The 6758-nt window shown below is 41.0% G+C and overlaps 1 non-coding gene across 1 annotated transcript; it reads left to right on the plus strand.

Annotated features, from left to right (window-relative positions):
• The first annotated feature begins 4556 nt into the window (after nucleotides 1-4556).
• LOC123325647 lies at nucleotides 4557-4659 on the plus strand. Its single transcript, XR_006540577.1, has one exon. It is a non-coding gene; the product is annotated as a small nucleolar RNA U13 (small nucleolar RNA).
• Nucleotides 4660-6758: the final 2099 nt, after the last annotated feature.

Genomic DNA, 6758 nt, shown 5'->3' on the forward strand with positions numbered 1-6758 from the left:
CAAGACAGGGATGTCCACTCTTACCATTGTTATTTAACATAGTACTAGAAGTCCTAGCCTCAGCAATCAGACAACATAAATAAAAGGCATCTGAATAGTAAAGAAGAAGTAAAACTCTCCTTATTTGCAGATGACATGTTACTATATATAGAAAACCCTAAATACTCCACCACAAAACTGCTAGAACTGATAAATGAATTCTGTAAAGTCACAGGATACAAAATCAATGTACAGAAATCTGTTGCATTCCTATACATTAATAATGAAGCCACAGAAAGTGAAATTAAGAAAACAATCCTGTTTACAATTGTGCCAAAAACAAAAAAGTATCTAGGAATAAATTTAACCAAATAGGTGAAAGACCTATACTCTGAAACTATAAAACACTGATGAGAGAAATTCTAGACAATGCAAAGAAATGGAAAGACATTCCATGCTCATGGGTTGGAAGAACAAATACTGTTAAAATGTCTATACTACCCAGGGGTGCCTGGGTGGCTCAGGTGGTTAAGTGTCCAATTCGTGATTTCAGCTCAGGTCATGATCTCAGGGTTGGGAGTTTGAGCCCTGTGTCGAGTCCCAAGTTGGGCTCCCTGCTTAGTGGGGAGTCTGTTTCTCTCCCTCTCCTTCTCCCTCTTCCTCTGCCCCTTTCCCTGCTCTCTCTCTCTTTTTCTCTCTCTCTCTCAAATAAATGAAATAAAATCTTTTTAAAAAAGATGTCTATACTACCCAAAGTAACCTACAGATTTAATGCAATCCTTATCAAAATACCAACAGCATTTTTCACAGAACTAGAAGAAACAATCCTAAAATTTGTTTGGAACCACAAAAGGCCTTGAATAGCCAAAGCAATCTTGAAAAAGAAAAACAAAACTGGAAGTATCACAATTCCAGATATCAAGCTATATTACAAAGTGGTAGTAATTAAAACATGATGGTACTGGCATAAAAATGAACACATAGATCAATGGAATAGAAGAGAAAACCCAGAAATAAACCCACAATTATATGGTCAATGAATCTTCAACAAAGGAGGAATGAATATCCAATGGGAAAAAGTCTCTTCAACAAATGGTGTTGGGAAAACTGGATACCTACATGCAAAAGAATGAAACTGGACCATTTTCTTTCTTTTTTATTTTTTTTAAGATTACTTATTTATTTGACACAGACAGAGAGAGAGGGAGGGAGAGAGCAAGCACAAGCAGGGGGAGTGGTAGAGGGAGAGCGAGAAAGCTTCCCGCTGAGCAGGGAGCTCGATGTGATCCCAGGACCCTGGGATCATGACCTGAGCCGAAGGCAGATGCTTAACTGACTAAGCCAACCAGGTGCCCCCAGGCCACTTTCTTACACCATACACAAAAATAAATTCAAAATGGATTAAAGACCTAAAAGTGAGACAGGAAACTATAAAAATCCTAGAAGAGTGCACAAGCAGTAATTTCTCTGACATCGGCCATAGCAACATTTTCTCATATGTCTCCTGAGGCAAGGGAAATAAAAACAAAAATAAACTATTGGGACTACATTAAAATAAAAAGTTTCTAGGCAGCGAAAGAAACAATCAACAAAACCAAAAGGCAACCTACTGAATGAGTAGAAGACATTTGTAAATGACATATCTGATAAAGGGTTAGTATCTAAAATATGTAAAGAACTGCTACTACTCAACACCAAAAAACAAATCATCCAATTAAAAGTAGGCAGAAGACATGAACAGACATGTTTCCAAAGAAGACATCCAGGTGGCCAACAGACACATGAAAAGATGCTCAACATCACTGATCATCAAGGAAATACAAATCCAAACTACAGTGAGATACCACCTCACATCTGTCAGAATGGCTAAAATCAAAAACACAAGAAACAACAAGCATTGGCGAGGATGTGGAGAAAAAGGGACCCTCTTGCACTGTTGGGAATGCAGTGGTGCAGCACTGTGGAAAACACTATGGAGGTTCCTCAAAAAGTTAAAAATGGAACTACCCTAGGATCCAGTAATCACACTACTGGGTATTTACCCAAAAATACACAAACACGAATTCAAAGGGATACATTCACCCCTATGTTTATTGCAGCATTATTTATAATAGCCAAACTATGGAAGCAGCCCAGATGTCCATCAATAGATCAATGGACAAAGAATATATATACATATATATATATATATATATATATATATATATATATATATATCCTTATCAAAATACCAACAGCATTTTTCACAGAACTAGAAATAGTTCTAGTAGGCTTGGTAGGCTGGGTGAAATATATATATATATTCCATTGTGTGTGTATATATATACACACACAATGGACTATTATTCAGCCATAAAAGAGAACAATATCTCACTATTTGCAACGACATGGATAGAGCTAGAGTATTATGCTAAGTGAAATAAGTCAGTCTGAAAAATACAAATACCATATAATCTCACTCATATGTGGAATGTAAGAAACAAAACAAACAAGCAAAGGAAGAAAAAAGAGAAAGAGAGAGCGACAAACCAAAAAACAGACTCTTAATTATAGAGAACAAATTGATGGTTCCCAGAAGGGAGGTGAGTGGGAGGCTGGGTGAAATAGTTGATGGGGATTTAAGAGTACACTTACCATGATGAAAAAAACACAAGTAAAATAAAATAATTTAAAAATCAAGTAAATAAATAAATAAATAATAAAACACACTAAAGAAAGCCAAACTCCTCAAGGGGTCAGGAAACCCACAACTTCAAGGAAACAAAGTCCTGGCTATGCAGAGGAGGGAGAGGAGAATATCTTCATTCTTTTTTTATCTTTAATAGATTGTTAGAAGAAATTCACGATAAATTGTCCTGCCACATACATACTCTTTTGAATTTGATCCTTTCTTAGAATATGCTGCCTTTTGGGAAAGTTACTGTGGGAAATCAGTTAAGAATCATTTATGAAGGGGCACCTGGGTGGCTCAGTCGTTAAGCGTCTGCCTTCAGCTCAGGTCCTGATCCCAAGGTCCTGGGATCAAGTCCCACATCGGGCTCTCTGCTCATCAGGGAACCTGCTTCTGCCTCTCTCTCTCTGCCTCCCTCTCCCTCTGCCTGCTTGTGCGCGTGCTCTCTCTCTCTCTCTCTGTCAAATAAATTTTAAAAATCTTCAAAAAAAAATTCAGTCCAATTTAGACAACAAAATGCATATACGACTATCTGAGAAACTATTTGAGAACAACTCAAGCCAATGAATATTTATGGGGCATCTACTAAAAAAGCTAACAGTTTCTGATAGCCTACTAGGAGCCAGGCTCTGCACTCACCTGGGGATACTGCAACCAAGCAGAGAGGCATCCTGCCCAAGAGAGCTCAGAAGGACAGACATGAAACATACAGGAATGAAGTAGTGACTCTTACTAAAGGGGGAGCACAGGCTGCTGGAGAGCCAGAGGACTAAACACAGGATGGGGTATCAGGGAAGGCTCCCTTGGAAACTGATATTTAAACTGAGACTTGAAAGTAACCAAAATACAAAGACATCTGAGCTGGCAGAGGAGGGAAGCTGAGTTTACTGCTTACTAGACAAGTGAGAGCCATGTCCACCCAGAAATCAGTTCAGCTGTCTCTCCAAGCAGAAATTGAAAGGACAAGATGTAGGTCCAAAAGGGGAAAACCAATAAAGCAGGACTGAGTTCGAGTCTCTGGCTCGAGTGGGGGCTGTACACTCTACTTTGTAATCGGTCCTCTCAGTTCTCAAAAAAGCAAGCAGCTCTCAAAGAGATCCAAGACAGGTACTGTGATGTCTTGGGAGACTCAGAGCCAAAGCAGGCAAAACCATATCCATTTGCTCCAAGGCTAGGTAGATCTTTCCTTACAAAGACTAGAAATAAGAGTAAGACAGGTAGAGAAAGAGGGAAGGTGATGGAGGGATCAGAGCTGCAGAGAACAGAGGAAGTTCAAGGAACCAAGAGAGATTCGAGATACAGAAGCATGGAGTCAGAGAGGGTAGTGGGGCTTAGATGAAGCTCATAAAGTAGGCTAGGTTAAGAAAGGCTTGGTACGGGTGTCTGGGTGGCTCAGTTGGTTAAGTGACTGCCTTTGGCTCAGGTCATGATCCCGGGGTCCTGGGATCGAACCCTACATCGGGCTCCTTGCTCAGCGGGGAACCTGCTTCTCCCTCTGCCTCTGCCTGTCACTTCCCCTGCTTGTGCTCTCTCTCTCTCTGTCAAATAAATAAATAAAATCTTTAATAAAAAAAAGAAAGAAAGGAAAGAAAGAAAGGAAGGAAGGAAGGAAGAAAGAAAGAAAAGCTTGGTAGACCATGTGCTATGAATGGGATTGTGTGCCCCCAAGATTCATCTGTTGAAGCCCTAAACTCCAATGTAACTGTATTTGGAGATAGGGTCTTTTGTAGGTAATTAAGGTTAAATGAGATCCGAAGAATGGGCCCCTAATTTGATGGGGTTTGTATCCTTATAAAAGGTGGAGGAGATACAAGGGAGCTCTGTCTTCTCATGAGCACACAGAGAAAAGGCCATATGAGCACAAGGGGGATGGTGGCCACCTGCAAGTCAAAAGCAGAGGCCTCTGATCCATTTGTGGTTCATAAGAGTGACAATTGGGTGTTCATGCCATTGTGTGACATATGCCTTTCTCAAACCTTATTACAACCTTGGCATGTTACTGCCTGATGTGGGGAAAGAAAAGAAGCCTCAGAATTAAACCTACTTGCTGGCACCTTGATCTTGGACTTCCAGCCTTCAGAACTGTGAGAAATACATCTCTGTTGTTTAAGCCACCCAGTCCGTGGTATTTTGTTATGGTAGCCTAAGCTAATATACCATACTGGGAATTTTGAACTAAAAGCTCAATGAGGCTTTTTTTTTTTTAAGATTTATTTAGTTATTTGAGAGAGAGAGCATGAGCAGGAGGGAGAGAAGGAGATAGAATCTGAAGCAGACTCCACGCTGGCCGAGCCCAACATGCGGCTCAATCTCCTGACTCATGAGATCAGGACTTGAGCCAAAACCAAGAGTCTGATGCTTAACTGGCTGTGCCCCTCAATGAGGCTTTAAGCTGGGGATATACATGCTCACACTTAGGCCTGTGGAGGTTCACTCTGGCTGCAAAGTAGAGAAGGAATCTGAGCAGGACAAGACTAGAAGCAGAGAGATGAGGTCGGCGGTGAGTGTAGGCACCCAACCTGGAGGCAACGGAGGCTGGAAACATGGTGGAGGGGAGCGGAGGAAAAGCAGACAGACTGGACAACCCTGTACAAGGTCAAATCATCAGGACTTGGGGATTAACAGAATAGAAAGAGCAGGGGGGCAGATTCCAAAGGCCCCTAAGATATAGGTAGAAAGAGGACTGGGCTGGGAGTCTCAAGATTGAGGCTCTAATCACAGATCTGCCACCAATGAATTACCCAGTGGCTTTGACCAAGTCACTTTATTGCCCTTCACTGCCTTAGTTTCCTCACGTTGCAGAAAGAGTTGGGGACTATTGATCTTGCAGTTCCATCCAATTCTACTATCCTAGGATTCTATGAAGTAAATGCATTAACGAGGACAAATTAAAGCCATAGCATCATCTCCCTCAAGGCTAGTTTGGGGACCCTTCCCCTATGCTTTACTTAACACTATTGATCATATATACTTCTAACTGATCATCAAGGACCTATCAGAATCCTCCACTTACTTGTCTGTCTCCCTCAAAAGACTGAGGACTCCTTGGGGCAAGAACCAGGTATCCTGTACCTGGAACCAGGTCTCATATGGTGATTGATTCATTATATTTGTTTAAATTGATTATTTTAAAGTGCCAAGAGGACAGATACATGGTTATTGTCTTGGTGCAATGTGTTGTATGTTTTCTGTGTACGGAGCACTGGTGGATGCTGGTGTCCACAGAATAAACAAGCAAATCATGGACCTTAACGTCAAGTCAAGTAGCTTAGACAGACATTAAACAAATGAAGACAAAAATGATGGTTTATTTCTAGTTGTGGTAAGGGCTACAAGGAAAAGTACTGGGTACTGTGAGTGTATAATAGAGAGACATAACTTGGGGGTAAAGGAAAGATTTCTCTGCAAGAATGATCTTTATGATTATACACATGGTGGATTTACTCACAGAATGAAGAGGGAAGAGAAGAAGAGGGGGAGCAGGAAGAGGGGAAAAGGAGAGAGAGAGTGACTTTTAGGTAGAAGGAATAATAAGCATGCACGAAGGCCTGAGGCAGGAAGGAGTTCTGGTGAGGAGAATACTAGAAGGAAGCCCACCAAAATGGTACTGTTAGTTAAAATCAGGTTGCAGAATGTTGGGTACTTTCAATTTTCTTTTGTATACATTTTTCATTTTACAGATTTTCTTTCTTTCTTTTTTTTTTTTTTAGATTTTATTTATTTATTTGACAGAGAGACAGACAGCAAGAGAGGGAACACAAGCAGAGGGAGTGGGGCAGGCTTCCCGCTGAGCAGGGAGCCCGATACGGGGCTCGATCCCAGGACCCTGGGATCATGACCTGAGCCAAAGGCAGACGCTTAATGACTGAGCCACCCAGGTGCCTCCATTTTACAGATTTTTTTACAACAAACATGTATTGTTTAAATTATCAGAGGGGGAAAAACAACATTGTTAGTTTACACAAAATAATAAATGATGCAGAGACAATGGGTGTCATGGAGGAGAGAGCACATTCCAGAGGGATTGGTGACATAAGCAGTGAGTAATTCCTATGTGGGAGAGAGCAATAAGCACATTGGTGGGGCTGGAACAAAGCAGCAAGGGTGA

This window comes from Neomonachus schauinslandi, chromosome 8 (assembly GCF_002201575.2).
Source record: "Neomonachus schauinslandi chromosome 8, ASM220157v2, whole genome shotgun sequence".
Lineage (NCBI taxonomy): Eukaryota > Metazoa > Chordata > Mammalia > Carnivora > Phocidae > Neomonachus > Neomonachus schauinslandi.